At 46.2% G+C, this 17,155-nt stretch overlaps 1 protein-coding gene and 1 pseudogene across 1 annotated transcript in view; both read left to right on the top strand.

Annotated features, from left to right (window-relative positions):
* LOC146010221 (uncharacterized) overlaps window positions 1-17,155 on the top strand; it is a 60,463-nt gene that overhangs the window by 23,984 nt on the left and 19,324 nt on the right.
* Window positions 16,410-16,528, top strand: LOC146011710 (5S ribosomal RNA; annotated as a pseudogene).

Below are 17,155 nucleotides of genomic sequence, written 5' to 3'. Positions count from 1 at the left end.
TTACAGCACACACCGTTATGCCCAGTACACATTCCAGCACACACCGTAATGCCCAGTACACATTACAGCACACACCGTTATGCCCAGTACACATTCCAGCACACACCGTAATGCCCAGTACACATTACAGCACACACCGTTATGCCCAGTACACATTCCAGCACACACCGTAATGCCCAGTACACATTCCAGCACACACCGTAATGCCCTGAGCACATTACACCACAAACCGTAATGCCCAGTACACATTATAGCACACACCGTTATGCCCCCCAGTACACATTATAAGCAATGGTTAATTGCTGCTGCCACTGGATAGAACACTGTCCCTGAATGATACACAATATGCCACACTGCAATGTCCAATATGTCACAAACATACCTCCCAACACGAGGCAGCGGAGAGGAGGCACGCGCCCAAAATTAGAGGGTTCACCCTCTACCGTGGTACTCCTGCGAGGCTACATCCCCCATTTTTTCCGCTATGAGGGCATGGTCAGCTCTCTAAGAGCTGTAGCCACATGGGGTGCGGCCATAGAAAATGGAGGTGTGATACACATATGCCCACAATAGTACAGTGCCAGATACACATGACCCCAAAAGTGCAGTCCGTGATGCCCATTATACCTATGCCGCACACTGTGATGCCCATTATAAATATGATCCGCACCGTGATGCTCCATTATACATATGCCCCACACCTGGATGCTCATTATACATATGTCACACACATGATGTCCATTATACATATGCCCCACAACGTGATGCCCATTATACATATGACGCACACTGTGATGCCCATTATACATATGCCACACACATGATGTCCATTATACATATGCCACACACATGATGTCCATTATACATATGCCCCACAACGTGATGCCCATTATACATATGACGCACACTGTGATGCCCATTTTACATATGACACACAGCGTGATGCTCCATTAATCTTATGCCACACACATGATGCCCATTATACATATGCCCCACAGCGTGATGCCCATTATACATATGACGCACACTGTGATGCCCATTATACATATGACACACAGCGTGATGCTCCATTAATCTTATGCCACACACATGATGCCCATTATACATATGCCCCACAGCGTGATGCTCCATTAAACATATGCCACACACATGATGCCCATTATACTTCAGTAGGTAGTATGCAGGCTGGAGTCAGACACCGTTTTAAAATTAAACATTGATTACCAGATGCAGGGAGATGATTTAGAGGAGCAGCGGCGTTGACTGCATTTCATGAGGGAAGGAGGGAGGAATAAAGCGCGATTTCTAGCGCTGGCGATAGTAGGAAGGCAAGTGCTGCTGTGCACTGTTCCTCACTTGGCGGCAGGAGGTCACAGATAGTGACCTCCTGCCGCTCCGCCATCGGGAAGCGCTTCATCGCTTGGCGGCAGGAGGTCATTATTTGACCTCCTGCTACAATACCGTACGTCAGCCCAGCAGCGGGACACGGGCTACATCAGTCCCCGGAACCCCGCTACCCCGCAGGCTGTCTCCTGGACCTGACAGCGCCCCCCACCTCCAGCGCCCGGTGCGCGTGACCCCCTAGCCCCCCCCCCCTAGTTACGGCCCTGATTTTGAGATAAATCATCCTGATATGTACCCCACATTACTGTAATCATACTGCAGGCTTCCAGGCACCAGCTCAGCAGGAAGCCAGGCTGCTCCTGGGACATTTACATCCTGGGATACAACCATCCGTCCAATCACTGCTTTTTTTTATTCAGTATTTATTTTCTTCCAATTCTTATTACAATATGCGTATGATACAGAGATAAGATGTTACATCCCATCCTTTCCCCTACCTTATATCTGTGCAGTGTATATGTGCTTTATGTCTGACAAGCGATGCCATTATACCGATTATACTAAACTTACATTGTGCCTCATCTATCTTACCTTCTGTATACGGCCATTTATAATAAAGCTATTCCTGTGTCTGGTCCTGTGTAATAGTGTGGATTTGTATAATGTATATGTATTGTTGTGTATACTCCTGTATAAGCCTCATAGAATTCTGACAGCGTCCATCTCTCCCACGTTTGATGACACTTTCTTACATTATTACTTTTGGTGTATGTGTACTTCTCATTATCTACTGTATGGTTTACCAGATGGATCCAGTGGTATAAATCCGGTGCCTCATGCGCCATCCATTTTCCTGCTATTATTACTTTTACCAGAGCAGCTAGGTTCTCCACCCATTTCTCCTTCGGGAGACATCAGGGGCCACAGCTTTACAGTGGGTAATAGGAGTGGGAGAGAGCTCCAGCACCCTAGAGGTTAACTTTAACTGCCTCCCAGGCAGCCAGGCTCCTCCCCTCCTATACCCCGCCTCCAGGCCAAGGACCTCAGTTTTTCTAGGGTGCTGGCAGGAGCCAGATGCACCCAAAAGAGGGGCTGCTATATTAGCAGCCATAACTTTATTTTTTATTTTTTCTACTGCGAGTGTCAGAGCAGCAGCGCTGGGGGTCTGAACAGACCCCTGCGCTGCTGGCTCCATCACCCGGGTCCGGCGCTGCATTGCCACCCGCGGGTGGGGACCTGCAGTGGCCCCAGGGCACTGGGGAGCCTTCAGTCACAGCCGGACGCTGGGGACCACAGGCGCCCCCTTCAGAACAAATGGGACGCACTGTGAGTATTCACGCTCCCCGCCAGGAGCGTGTGTGAAGATAGCGCAGTGAGGCGCACAGAGTGTCTGTCACAGCCGGCGAGGGGGGACCGCCGGCTGTGCTAGCAAGCGGTCGGCTCGCCGCCCGTCCCGCTGGACCACCAGGGATCTTAGTTTGTGGGCAGCAGCGCTGGTATGCAGGGCCGCCCGGCGCGCGCCAGATCACCCGCCATTTTACCGGCGCTGCAGGAGGACATCTTCCCTGGGGGTCATTTGCTAGCAGGGGGAGGTGGCTCCCCCCACATCAGCCCCTCCCCCGGGGACAGTAGGCAGGGAACTGTGCTTGGCGCGCAGAGAGTTCCCGCCACTGACATCCCTTGCCTGGCTGCACGTGAGGAGGGACACGGAGAAGCTCCATTGCCACCCAGGGTTCCACTCTTTCACTGCCAGGAGGCTTGGGCAAGTCCCCCCTGTACCCCTCCTGCGGGACACAGGTCACAGTTACTGAGTGCTCCAGTCAGCCATAGCTGCTGCAAGAGCCTAGTGCCATTTGCCTTGTAATTGCATTGTATGCCTATGTATACTTGCTGTATATGTGTACTTATTAACCCAATAGCTGCTGCAGTGTATTTGGTGTGATTTTGTACTTAGCCCTCCTGTACTTACAGTAGTTATGCCCAACAAGGGCAAGTCCAAGAAGGGGGACGCCCCAGCATTGCTGTCATGCACAGCCTGTAATGCGGGCCTATCTCCCCTGGACTACGTACAGGACGGCCTATGCGCAAGCTGCTACAATGCACAGGCGCTGCCCATGCCTACGGCCTCCTCTCAGGAGCCTGCTTGGGCCTCATCCCTTGTGCAAATGATGGCGCAGCTAGTGGATAAAGTCTCAGCTGCACTGCCCCGGTAGCCCGTGCCGTCCTCATCGGTGGCGTGTGCAGCCCCCCCAGCATTGGATGCCCAGGGGGAGGGTTCATTGCCCGCAGATAGACGCAGGTCTTTAGTTAAAAGACCGGCGGCACTCCGGCCCCTCCTCATGCATGACTCAGATGATGATGAGGAGGAGCAAGACGATCAGGATGATGATGATGACTATTTGTAGGAGGCCGTCGATGACGCCATTGACGTAGGGGATGTCTGTGTTAGAAAGGAACCCCCGTCTCATAGAGAGGATCCCCCGTCTCGCCTTGATGTACCAGGCCTGATTACAGCGGTTAAGAAGGTCCTTCTAATAGACGACCACGCTGATCCGCCTGCGGAGTCGGGCCCTATATTTAAGCACCCTAAACGCTCCTTAAGTTTGTTTCCCAAGTCGGATAATCTTGACATGGTCATTAGGGAGGCTTGGGAGGTCCCCAATAGGAGGTTTGTCATTCACAAATGTTTCTTCTCCCTCTATCCTCTCCCCCAGGAGGACAGGACCCCCTGGGAGACAGCCCCCAGGGTAGACGCTTATGTGGCAAAACTGGTAAAAGCCTCTTCCTACAGCGTCTCTTAAGGACCAGGCGGACAGGAAGTTGGAAAACTTCCTGAAGCTTATCTACACCACAGCAGGGGCAGCAGGCAGGCCAGCCCTGGCGTCAGCCTGGGTGGCTATGGCCCTAACTAAATGGACTGCTGTCCTCACAGCAGGGGTGTCTGAGGGGGCCCCAGCAGAAACTCTACTGCCGACTATAGAGTTGATACATCAGGCTGCCCTCTACTTAGGCAAGGCAGCTCTTGATTCCGCTACTCTCTCCTCCAGTGTGTCAGCTTCAGCAGTGGCCGCCCGCAGATCACTTTGGCTGCATTCCTGGAAGGCTGACACTGACTCTAAGAAGGCTTTGGAAGCTCTTCCATTGAACGGTTCTCTCTTATTCGGTCCTGAGCTGGATAAGATGGTCGTTACGGTGGCAGCTTCAAAAACGGCCTTTCTACCATCCACCTCGACTACACGGCCCAGGCCGGCTTTTCGGTTCCAGGGTCGTGGTAGGGGACAGGCCTTTGGTCTCTCGAGGCTACTCCTTAACTTTTTGGCATCGCCCACCGACATCGTTCTTTTCCACGAGTCTACCATCAGACCTGGAAAAGCGCAAAGCGTTAGAACAAGCAGTTCAACGTTTGCTTCAAACAGGAGTCATCATACCCGTTCCCTTGGCCCAAAGGGGTTCGGGGATTTACGCCAACCTCTTCCTGGTCAGGAAACCAAACGGTTCCTACAGGCCCATCCTCAACTTAAAGAAGCTAGACAAGTTTGTACGTGTTCCAAAGTTCAGGATGGAGACCCTACGCTCCATTGTCCTGGCCCTTCAGCCAGGGGACTTCATGGCATCCTTGGACATACAGGATGCGTACTTACACATCCCCATCCGTCCGGAACATCAGCGGTTCCTGCGCTTTGCCATCCTGGACCAGCATTTCCAGTTCAGGGCCCTACCATTTGGTCTATCCACTGCCCCCCGTGTATTCACAAAGGTGATGGCAGTAATGGGCAGCAGTCTGCGCACCCAGGGTATCCGAATACTCCCATATCTGGACGACCTGTTGATTCTCGTGCATTCTGCAGACCTTCTCCGGGACCACCAGACTGTGGTGATACAGCTCCTGGAACGACACCGCTGGATCATCAATTGGGACAAGTCCTCACTGATTCCGGCCCAGTCAATGGTTCACCTGGGGGCCAGGTTGGACACCATCCATCAGAGGATCTACCTGCTGGAGGACCGTAGTCAGACTCTGCAGTCCCAAATTCGTCGGCTCCTCTGGATCCACCAATTTACCCTCCTCACCACGGATGCCAGTCTCCGCGGTTGGGGAGCGGTCACTTGCCAGAGGTCATTCCAAGGCCTTTGGTCTACATCGGAGGCCAAGCTTCAAATCAATGTCCTCGAACTGAGGGCGGTCTTCCGAGCTCTTTGCTTGGCAGAACCCTGGCTGAGGGGTCGCCCGGTGCAAGTCCAGTCGGACAATGCGACCACGGTGGCTTATATCAGCCACCAGGGTGGCACTCGCAGCCGGGCAGCAATGGTGGAAGCATCCCGCATCTTTCAGTGGGCGGAGAAGAAGATTACGGCTCTATCAGCGGTCTTTATCCCAGGAGTCCAGAATTGGGAAGCGGACTTCCTAAGCCGTCAAACACTTAATGCCGGCGAATGGTCCCTCCATCAGGAGGTGTTCCAGATGCTGGTACGACGGTGGGGTTTACCCGAGGTGGACTTGATGGCCTCTCAAGACAACCACAAGGTCCCCCTTTACGGATCCAGGGCTCGTGACCCGGCCGCCATCTTGGTGGACGCCCTGTCCGCTCCGTGGCCATTCAGGCTGATGTACACCTTCCCACCATTCTCCCTCCTCTTGCGACTGATTCGCAAGCTGAAGGCGGAGGGGGGGACATTGATCCTGGTGTCCCCGCATTGGCCCAGACGAGTCTGGTTCTCAGATCTTCAGGCTCTGTCGGTGCCCCCCCCGATTCATGTTCCACTTTACACTCTCTCAGTGTCCGTGTCTGCATCCAGATCTGAGGCGACTGGCTTTGACAGGGTGGCTATTGAGACCTCCCTCTTGAGGGCTAGGGGGTTTAATGCGCGAGTATTCTCCACCATGCTTAGAGCAAGGAAGGCTTCCTCAGCGAGGGCTTATCATCGTGTTTGGAGGGCCTACTTTATCTGGTGTAGAACTCGCCACTTCAATCCTAAGACTTACCGCCTGACTCGGATTCTATCTTTCTTACAGAAGGGCCTGGAGGCTGGATTGCGCTTATCTACCTTGAAGGTTCAAGTCTCGGCTTTGTCCATCTTGTTTCGCTGAAGATTAGCACTTTTGCAGGATGTCCGCACATTCCTGCAGAGTGTTTCGCATATCCAGCCTCCCTTTGTTCCCCCGGTTGCTCCTTGGGACCTTTCACTTGTGCTATCTGCGCTTCAGAAACCACCATTTGAGCCTTTGCGGTCCATGGACCTGTGTTGGCTCACCTGGAAAACGGTTTTCTTATTGGCAATAGCATCAGCCCGGAGGGTGTCCGATCTGTCTGCCCTGTCTTGTAAGTCCCCTTTCCTGGTCTTACATGATGACCGGGTGGTTCTTTGCACCGTCCCTTCTCACTTACCAAAGGTGGTGTCCAGTTTCCACGTTAACCAGGAAATCGTGGTTCCGGCCTTTCAGGGGTCAGATGCATCTCTGGATCAGTCCTCCTTGGATGTTGTCCGGGCGTTTGCGCATCTATGTGCGCCGCTCTCTGGCTTTTCGCAAATCGGACTCTCTCTTTGTTCTGTATGGCTTTCAAAAGAGAGGATGGCCGGCCACTAAACAGACTATTGCCCGAGTTCCGGCCCCGCCCCCGATGTGAGCGGTAGCACACAGGAGAGCTCCGCTGCCATCCCGGCTCACAGCACCACAGGAAATGGACCAGAGGCCCCACACTCACCCCACTGACTTGCCAGCTCTGTCAGCAGTGGCGTCGGTGCATGGACTGAGCTCTGCCACCTCAGATGCCGTCCAGAGCCGCAAAAAAAAAGGCTGAAAAGAGAGCTGCAAAATCCAAGATGGCCGCCGCATCGGAGAACACGCCAGAGGAACAGCTCCAGGTACCTCAGACCCCCTCCACACTGTGCCCACAGCTAGACATAAACTCCCCAGCTATATATGAGACTGTGGTTAAGGCCATCAAGGCCACTATGGGCCCTCTAATGGACGCCCAAGCTGAGAAGTTCTCACATGCAGTGAGAGATATTAAGCAGCAGCTGCAGCAGGTTACACAGTCCCAGAAAGACACAGACTGCAGGGTTGGGGAGCTATTCCATGATGTCACAGGCTTAAAAACAAGCACTTCTGACCTGCAGACAACAGTATACCAACTTCAGAATAAGCTGGATAGTTTGGAAAACAGGTCTAGAAGCAACAATTTACGTATTGTGGGGCTAGCTGAATCTCTTAAAGGCCTTTTAAATTCAAAATTACACCAGAAAGAAAGTGTGGGCAACATATAACTCTGAAGAATCAATATCATTTATTTCTAAATAGAATTCAAAATCACACCAAATCAAAAAGATTATACTTAAAAATGCTGAAATATTAAAACATGATAAAATTCTTCAGGAAGTACTTATAAAACCTAAAATTATATTCAGAAGAAATAGGAATCTAAAAGATTTTATAGCACCTTCTCTTCTCCCTTCCACCACCACTATCTCCAAACCGACATGGCTTCCACAAAAACCACTTGGTAGCTTCAAATGCAACAAAAATATTTGTTTAACGTGCAAACACATGCTGAATGGGATCAATACAGTAACATCATCCTCTAATAAAAAAATCCTTTCCATGTAAACAATTTATTAACTGTGACACCAATTATTGCGTTTATATTTTGGAATGTCCATGTAAATTGCAATACGTAGGTCGCACAACACGTAGTATTAAAAGCAGATTTATACCCCTTTCACATCGCACTTTTAAAACGGTATATTACCGTTTTTTTTTCCATTTTAAAACGTTTAAGGCTGCAATGTGAAAGTGCCAGAGTTGATTTACCGGTTAAAGTTAACTGGTATTTCAACACGGTTAAAAAGCAGAGTCCTACACGTTTTAAAGCCGTTTTTTTGGCAGTTTGAACAGCTCTATTTCAATGGCTTGAAACGTGTCCCTTGGGGTTAAACGGGTTGAATGTTTGAATGGTATTAAATGATTTTTAAAACGGTTTTCACCTGCAATGTGAAAGGTCTCAAGGCTCAGACCCGTTTTAAAGTCCCATTTAAGAATACCGTGTCATTACCCATTTCTGCAATGTGAAAGCAGTATGAGAGAACACAGGAATAATATACAGAAAAGTATTCCCCGCCGTTTCTGCCAGAAACATGACGGTGATCCTAATGGACTCTCGGTGATGGGGATAGAACACATTATTAATACTAAAAGAGGTGGAGATCATTTAAAAAAACTCTGCCTTGCAGAGACAGCCTGGATCTTTAAGTTGGAAACTCTAAGCCCACAAGGCTTGAATGAAGCTTTAGATTTCACATGCATTGACTGATACTGCCCATGTTATTATATATAATAACTTCATCAATTCATTCAAGGTGAAACTGTATTTGGTCCCTCTAAATCTCTTTGGACTGTAGCTCCATATTTTTTATATATATATATATATATATATATATATATATATATATATATATATATATATATATATATCTTCATACAGGCGATCTGGGTGACATGTGACGACAGGAGTTCTGCCGGTAGTGCGCAGATTGATACTCTGTGACATTGCCGGCTTGCAGTTCTCCCTTGCCCCACCCGCCTATCGCGCCGCTATAACAGTTCCTGCTTCGCCTCATTAGCGAGGCGAAGCAGGAGGGGACACCGACAAGATCTATTAAGATCTTGCCGCCGGAGTGGGGGAGCGCTAACTCCCCCCTCCGGCGATGTCCCTCCTGGAGACAGCGCATCAGTTAATACTGATGCGCCGTCTCCTTCCCCCCCGGCAGGCTCACTGCGCATGCGCGGGATCTTGCTAGTCTCGCGAGATCCCAGCGCAGCTGAGCGCCAGCAGCAGGGACAGCGCTGTCCCTGCTGTTAGGTATAGTGCATCGCCGCCTGCAGCTGGCGAAGTCGACAGCTGCAGGCGGCGGAACGGTCAGCGATGCTGACCGTTCATAAATCTGGCAGGAGGCAGGAGCGCAGTGCAAAATATCGCCCCTGCGCTATGCCTCCTGCCAGATGGGTGTGATAGATCAGTGGGTGTGATAGATCAGGGGAAGCTATAACGCACGGGGATAGCGCAGATTCCCCTGATCGCCTAGTAATAAATCTACCCCACAGACCCACTGTTTAGAGATCTAATATAACAATAATAAATAAACCCACAAATTAATAGACAAACTTATAAATATGTGTAGCCCTCTATGGCTATATATTTTGTACACCTCAATGAATATTGTCAATAATTCACTATTGTACAACTTAGTGAATAATCTAAATAGATAGATGTTAATTTTTGTCACAAATATAGATATATAATTTATGAACATGCAAAGAGCATGAGCATCTCTTATATATTTGGCTACATCTGTCACTCAAAGTGTGTCTGGAGCTATAACCCTGGGTGGAGCCTCTGACTCACATGACAGAGAACCAACCCAGTGAGCCCAACATCCAATTTCCAAAATGCATACAACCGCCTCATAGATGGAGCTCTGAAAGATGAAGTCATCACCAAAAACGAACATCAGTTCCTACAAACTCCCAACCCACGTGTAGCAACCTTCTATTTGTTACCTAAGGTTCATAAAAAATTGAATGAACCTCCCGGACATCCGATAGTGTCAGGGAATGGAGCCTTAATAGAGAAAGCCTGTATCTTTTTAGACACACATCTCAGACAACATGCTACATCATTGCCCTCCTATACGCAAGACACTGCAGATGTCCTGAAAAAATTACATGACGTCTACCTGGATGATAATGAAATACTGGTCAGTATGGACGTTGAGGCGCTCTATACGTGCATCAGCCACGATTTGGGCATCATGGCAGTAAAATATTTCCTTGAAATGGAAAACATCGGAGACTTCCAACTGTTTCTTTTGGATTTACTCAACTTTGTCCTCCGCAAGAACTATTTCACTTTCAACAATCGCTACTACATCCAAGGGAGAGGGACAGCAATGGGGGCGGCATGTGCCCCCACCTATGCTAACCTCTTCCTTGGATGGTGGGAACGCGAGGTGGTATTTAACGAATCCAATCAGATCTATGATAGCTGCATCACAACATGGATGCGCTACATAGATGATATCTTCATGATATGGAGGGGCAGTGAACAACAACTTAATGAATTCATAGATCATCTGAATACTAATACCCTAAATCTCAAGTTAACATATACCCACGACCGTTCCAGCATTTCATTTTTGGACCTGAAAATTTACAGAGGAGCTCAAAACTTGATAGAAACAGAATTATTCCGCAAGACAACTGCGACCAACAGTCTTCTACACCAATCGAGCGCACATTTTCCGCCGACCGTAAATAATATTCCAAAAGGAGAATTCCTAAGACTCCGTAGGAATTGTTCTAACGATGAAACCTTTAAAACCAATTGTAAAGACCTCACCAACAGGCTAAAGGAGAGAGGATACTCCAACAGGGCAATTAAAAAAGCTGAGAGGACGGTGATCTCCACAGACAGATCAAGAATGCTATTCTAGGATAAATTGCCAGGGAATGTCATTAAAAAATGTTGAGGTGAAAGTAATTGAACAGGTAGCGAGCACCATTAGGGGGGGCGATAGGTTCAATAGGCTATGTGGCAGAGAAGCCTATTGGATCTTTCGCCTCGGTACTATGGTGCCTAAAGGGCTCAATGACACAATTGAGCTAAACAACATATGAATTATGCATCATATTCCTTTCTTTCTGCAGGGTAGTGGGGTGGGTTAGGGTGGGGGCTACTGTATGCCAAGGGTGGGATGGGGTGGTGAGGGTGGGTGGGAGGTAGTTGATTAAATTTATATTTATCCCTATAAATTGTATACATTAAATGTGTTTCCTATTTATATATCTTTATATATATATATATATTTATTTTCTTATAACTGTGTAGTCTCTACATCTAGACTTTTCTAGCTGTGTTGAAAATGTGACTCCTATGATGCCTCAATGGCAGGATTAGTCTTTTATATATGAATTGATCATCCCTAGATATAAAGATCTATATATGTACTGTTAAGCCAAATAAATGTGAGAAATATATCACATGGTGACCTTTATGGATGGGCCACATGGAGACAAAAAATCGCCGTCCAATAAGTTACCTAGTGTTTTTAAGGACATATCTCGCTCTATTATTGTAATTGAGAAAAAGTTACTAATTATGATTATTTTATTGTATTTTTTAAATATATGTTATCTGTTATATGTTATATGTGAATTCCCCATCTTGAATCAAATCGATCAGTGGTCTAAATACGTCTGTGTTTTATATTCCCATATACATTGGACAATATACTGGTTTGTGACGAATATGCAGCGGAATACAAACAAATCCTTTACCATGACAACCGGCAGGAAGATAATATAGCCGGACGTAAAAACCGTACAGAGGATTACAAACAAAGTGATCGCCATGACAACCGGCAACCAGACGTAAGAGAGGCGCGCCACGCGAGTGATAGTCACCGCGACGTCACAGCCGGAAGCTGCATAGCGTAAGGCTGCAGTAAATGGAATCGAGGCTTGACCCGCAGTGCGGGCGCATGCGCAGACGGCCCGTAATCCGCCATAAAAAGGCGGAAGTGAACGTCTGCAAACTACACCACTCCTGAGGAAGCCGCTGAGACGTGCAAACGAGGCGGAGAAACGCGTAGAGAGGTCAGAGGGGATACTATTTGGCGACAGACACGAAGCGCTGGTTCTTGGATATGACCAGGTAAAACAACATCAACACCAAGGTCGGAGAAAACAGCGTGTTCTTCAAAAGCCATAAAGATTGCTCCATCTGTGCCCCAAAACTGGAGACGATTATGAGTATACTCTAATTCTGCATGTGCACAGCAAGTACTGTTTCTAAATCCTAACCTATTAGGAATATTTCCATTCATATAATTTTTTCCTTTTTTGCATGCATCTAACAAATATTAACTAACCAGTTGGTTGAGATGGGAATGGACTAATCACGTTTTTAAATGTTGTAAGTCTTGTCTGTCATTGTTGGCCATAAAATTGTTATCATTTTTTAATAAAAGTATTTTATTATATGAATATTCAACGCAGCGCTGCACTTATTTCTTCTTTTTTTCTTGTACTGGTCCTTTAAGGGGTTTGGTAATTTCCCCTTTTGGTGCAGCTGCAGTGTGGAATATTGTAATCAGCGCTCACTATCAAACTCCCTTCTTTTCTAGGATAAAGGTTCTACATCCAAACCTACCGACAATACCATCAGATTCGTAGGCAATTACTGCGCAGAATGGAGGGAAATAAAAAACATTATCCAAAATCAATGGCCTATCATCCTCAGTGACAATGACCTGGCTGCAAAAGTGAAACCACATGTGGACATGAGTTGGAGGCGGGCCCCCAATTTGAAAGATCAATTGGTACACAGCCACTTTACAAATAGAACCACTAAACCCTCACTCCTCAAAGGTACTCATCCGTGCGGAGGCTGTAAAATTTGCCCATTTATCAATAAGGCTAACACCATCAATGACAAGTATGACAACATCATCACTATCAAGGACTTTTTCAACTGCAAGAGTAAAAACGTGATCTATTGCATAACATGCCAATGTAATATGAAGTACGTGGGACTAACCACAAGGATGCTTAAACAGCGAGCCCTTGAACATCTGGGCAATATCCGAAATGCTCCATCAGATGTCATAAAGATGAAAAAACTGACAACAGTAGCCCGACATTTCCTAAAAATGCATGAAGGAAAACCAACTGGGTTCCAGATATGCGGTTTGGAACAGATCCATTTGGGACTAAGGGGAGGGGACATTAACCAGATACTTCTGCAAAAAGAAAGTAAATGGATTTTCAGTCTAGGATCCCTGGCCCCAGACGGCCTCAATGAGGACATTAAATATGGCTCCTTCCTGAAACAATGACCTCTAACAATAATACCTGGATGATTCCATACTCCATTATATGTGAACCCAAATCCCTGTACCAAGTCACCAGCAATTATTGCTCACCTACACAATAGCCCGTGCTTAGTCACACAGACCCACTTTAATGACCCACCACTCTATCACTCCTCGTTTTTGATAGGAGGACAATTTGGGTGCCTAGGCACCCCATCAATTTTAAGTCACACCCACTAGCTATAATATTTTGGTCGACAATAGCCATTTCAGCTCACCACGATATCCTATCACGTATTATTATTCTGCACATCCAGGGGCTTCTACCCCCATCATGTCACTAGCACCGCTGCACTTTGTTCTTATTTTGATTTTAATGGGCACACATCATTTTCACTCACTTTTTTTCCCCCTCTGAGATCCCCGCGGATGTCTTAAGAGAATTAATCCCATCTTTATACCTGCACAATAAAGCCGCACCTTCTCACTGGTTTAAGATCAGCCCACACTCTCCCTCTCCCCTTTTTTTTGGTACCACTTTTAACTACAATATGTAACCATTAATTATTAAAATTCTCCGTCCAGATCCACCTTTCAACAAGCGCGGCAATAGCAGCCCGAGAATGGAATATAAGAGAGAATATATGTATATATGCGCATATATGTATAACCATTTTTCCTACATATGTGCGCATATGTATTTGTAATAGGTCTTCTTGTCTCCTTAATTATGGTTTTCCTTACATAAACCCATTTCTCCTTTTTGAGATATATACTGACATGATGGGGGAAATTTACCAATATGGATTCCCTAAAAATTCGTATTCGTATTTGTATTCGTAGGAAATACGAATGTGTACGAATGATAGTGATCTGGAAAAAGTCGTATTCCGGAGTGTAAGTTACTACAAAGTCGTATTTTTAAAATTCGTATTTTCCGATGGTGTAGGCATTCGTATGTTGGTTTACTAATGTTTTCGTAGTGTCGTAGATTCGTAGGTGAAATACGAATGTCGTAGAGATTTTTGTCTGAAAAGGCCGTTATTTCACGAATTTGTTGTGAAATGAAATACGAATTTTCGTATATTCAACCACAAGGCTCACTACGAAAATGAAACTACAAGCGTGATTGGTGTATCTCTTTTACACTGGGGAGGGCTCTCACACCCATATATAAGTCGTGGAGGCGCCAAAACTTGTTGTGGGTGTAGTTTGGAGTGTGTAGGAGAGAGGTGCAGTGGTGAGTTGTTTGGTGATTTTTGGTGAGTTTGTTCAAAGTGATTTCTGAGTGTGTATTGTTCTGAAAGTTGTCTTGTGCTATTGTTTGTCTTGTCCTTTTCAAAGTTTGTCCCATTAGGTTTTTTTTTTTGTCCTATAGTCGATATTTGTGTGTGTTTGTGTGTGTGTGTGTGTGTGTGTGTGTGTGATGTGTTTTTCAAATGATAACACATGTGTTCCATTGAAGCCAGTGAAATACACTTTAAAATAGACCTTGTCAAGGAGGGTGTATTTTATTTCACGAATTTTTGTACGAATGGGAGTTGTTTACGAATCCGATTTTACAACTTCACGAATACGAATTTTTAGTACATGAGGAAAACACGCCTAGCCCATGCAAAAATCAGTCGTATTCTATCGATGGTGTAGACTTTTCGTACACATGCGTAGTCGTATTTTGATATACGAATACGACCTCAATATCACAAGTTCACGCCAAGATAATTTCCACGATAGTACGATTTTTTTACTTCTTAAATTACGAATTCACGAATACGCCAGAAATTCACGACAATACGCCTACGAATACGACTTTTTTCACTTTTATTATACGAATCCATTTTGGTAAATGTCCCCCATAGACGCTTAACCAAACGTAATCCAAAGAAGGGATGCAAACAGTATTAATTGCCTTTCACAGCCCCAGCAATGCCTGATAGGTCCAAATGGCTGTCCATCAACCAGAGAGAGAACAAAAGTAAGGGCATCTGCCCTCATTCAAAATGGCACTGCAGGAAGAAGCCCGCTAGGCGAAACACGTGTCCATCTGCTAGTTCCAGCCTCTCACTCCTCTGGCTACCAAGCAATTATATCAGCGGCAGCCCCTGGCTCCCACATCCCGCTACCTACACGCTCACCAGCGAGCTCCGGCGCAGCCAAGCAGCAAGTCTGACGGCAATAGGTCTCCACCTCCGGCTCCGTCATCCAGCGTTCAGCGGGTCACACCTCCGTGTGTGAAACCACAGTACGGGACTCCTACCTTCCCCACGTCAGCCGCTAACCTTGGCAGCGGCAACAGGTCAGAGAGATGCTCCCCAACTGCGGTCAGCAGCGGGGTAGCCGTCTCACTACACAGAGCGATCTCCGCATCGGTGCATTGTCTTGTATTTATGCCACAAATTTATCTTCCCATCTTCTAAATTATTGCTACTAAATGTTTCAATATCATTGGTAACTATACTTGCAAATCTGCTATTACACAGTGTATAAACGTTACCCCAAACAGTGCAACTATCACCTCTAAAATCGTATGGTGTGTGGCATTATCCCAATCGGTGGGATTATCATATGTGATTGTATACCTAAAATAATTCTTCAAAAATCCCCATTTATTTCTTTCTACTGGCAGTTAGCCAACCGCTACCTACTTGTGACTACCAAGTGCGATCTCCGCAATATATGTATCATCCTTTTCTTACGCAACAGTCTATACATGCTTCTGCAAAAATATTGCTACTAAGTATTTGAAGATCGTTTGTAACCATACTTGCAAATTTGCTACTATACAGCGTATAAACGTTACCCCAAACAGTACAATTATCACCTCCAAAAATCGCATGGTGTGTAGCAACATCTTAATTAGTGCAATTATCTCATGTGACTATATATCTAAAATAATTCCTTTAAAATCTCCAATTTTCTGCTACCAGCAGGCAGCTAATTGCTTTTGACCACCAAACCTGCTACTAGCTAACTACTACCTATTTTTGACCACCAAACCTGCTACCAGCAGGCAGCTAACTGCTACTTATTTTTTGCCCATCAAAACGCCCGATTATCTAGGGACTCCTAAATCCCCTAATTGATACTTTTTCACTTGTATACAATCTATTTTGTTAAAATTCACCTGTTGCGCCTGGTGAAGTGATCCTCTCTTGCAGCCCTACAGGCCACATTTGATGGGACACTGAACCCTAAGATCTTGCCACCATACCCCACTGGTCTGCCCAAACCCTCTCCGAACTTGGAAGCCAAGCAGTGGAGGGCCAGGTCAGTACCCAGGTGGGAGACCCCCGGGGAAGCCCAGGTGTGGCAACATCTAAATTAGGGGTAGGGGCCGCCGTATCAAATAAAATACCTGCAACAATGACTGCCGGAGTGAGTGTTTAATGTTAAAAATTAGATTTACATATTGAGGCTGTGTAACTTTTTTTCTCTCCTCATACTACCAATTTAGGTATATTACCCACGCTATTAAGCATTAAGTGTCGTACATTTGAGGAGAACCTAATCATTTTACTGCCTACTATCATTGGTAACTGTACCTCTGATAAAAACAGTGCTTAAATGACATATTAAAGGTGTGACCAATCTGCGAATTTTCCTTGAACTAAACCAGTACAAGGATCACACTACATTTTAATATCTCTAATCCTAATTAACCCTTTGTGCCATCCTATTTTAAACTAAGTCTCTAATAAAAGTTATGTATTAATTATTTAAATTAATCAATTACAAAAGAGTGCGCCCAAAAAGCGTTTTTCTTTCTTTTTTTGTCGGATCCCTTTGTCCTGAAAAATAAAAACCCAGTGTCCAATCATTGATATTTAAACGCTGGGCGCACCACCAACCCCCCAAACTACCAGAATTTATCAAGACGTGTAGTTTTCCAAGTTGGTTCTCTAAGTATTACACAGATTTTCAGTCTGTGCGGATCTTCAACCAC

The sequence above is a fragment of the Crinia signifera genome, chromosome 6 (assembly GCF_055691185.1).
Source record: "Crinia signifera chromosome 6, ASM5569118v1, whole genome shotgun sequence".
NCBI lineage: Eukaryota > Metazoa > Chordata > Amphibia > Anura > Myobatrachidae > Crinia > Crinia signifera.
Note: the sequence above shows the minus strand (reverse complement) of the source record. Positions and strands in the feature narration are given on the sequence as shown.